The sequence below is a fragment of the Myotis davidii genome, unplaced genomic scaffold (genome assembly GCF_000327345.1).
Source record: "Myotis davidii unplaced genomic scaffold, ASM32734v1 scaffold61, whole genome shotgun sequence".
Classification (NCBI taxonomy): Eukaryota; Metazoa; Chordata; class Mammalia; order Chiroptera; family Vespertilionidae; genus Myotis; species Myotis davidii.
The window spans coordinates 662455-663094 of NW_006291729.1; the positions used below are offsets into that span (position 1 = coordinate 662455).

The following is a 640-nucleotide window of genomic DNA, read 5'->3' on the forward strand; positions in this document are numbered from 1 at the left end:
ACGGTTCCCTCTCAGACTTGAAGTGAAACGGAGAGGACTGCACATGCTCGGGGCCTGGTTCCTGGACAGGAGAGCTCCCGGAGACACTCGTCTTCAACAGAAAGTGTCAGGACTCGGGGCCATCTCTCCCTTCCCCATTTCTCTGGGGGACGCTCCTCGGGACTGAGGACTATGGGGCCAGGGCGGAAGCGGAGTCTCATTTCCCAAGCAGGCCTGTTTCCCGGATCCCGGCGGGGGCCCGAGGCCCTGGCATCATGGCTCAGGGGGTCTGGTTGGCATCACTCGGGGAGCCAGCCTCTGGTTGTGCGAGCCTTCGCTACTGTGCCGTGTGCCCACTGACCTACGAACCAGGAGGTCACGGCTCGATTCCCGGTCAGAGCACCTGCCCAGGCTGTGGGCTCCATCAGTGGCAGGAGGCAGCTGACCCATGATTCTCTCTCATCGTTGTTTCTCTCTCTCCCTCCCTCCGTCTCCCTTTCTCTCTGAAATTAATAAAAATATTTTTTAAAAAGAGGCTGGATAAACATCGAACTTTCCAGTCTAGACCAGCAGCTGGGAGATGGCAGTGACGGGTGATGGCAGACGCGGCCTCGGCCCAGGGAACTGCCCGTGCCCACAGCGAGCCTGAGCGCTGCTGAGC

General features: G+C 59.7%; 1 protein-coding gene across 1 annotated transcript in view; it reads right to left on the reverse strand.

The window, feature by feature from the left end:
• MBOAT2 (membrane bound O-acyltransferase domain containing 2) overlaps positions 1-640 on the reverse strand; it is a 57311-nt gene that overhangs the window by 54129 nt on the left and 2542 nt on the right. The window lies entirely within an intron of this gene.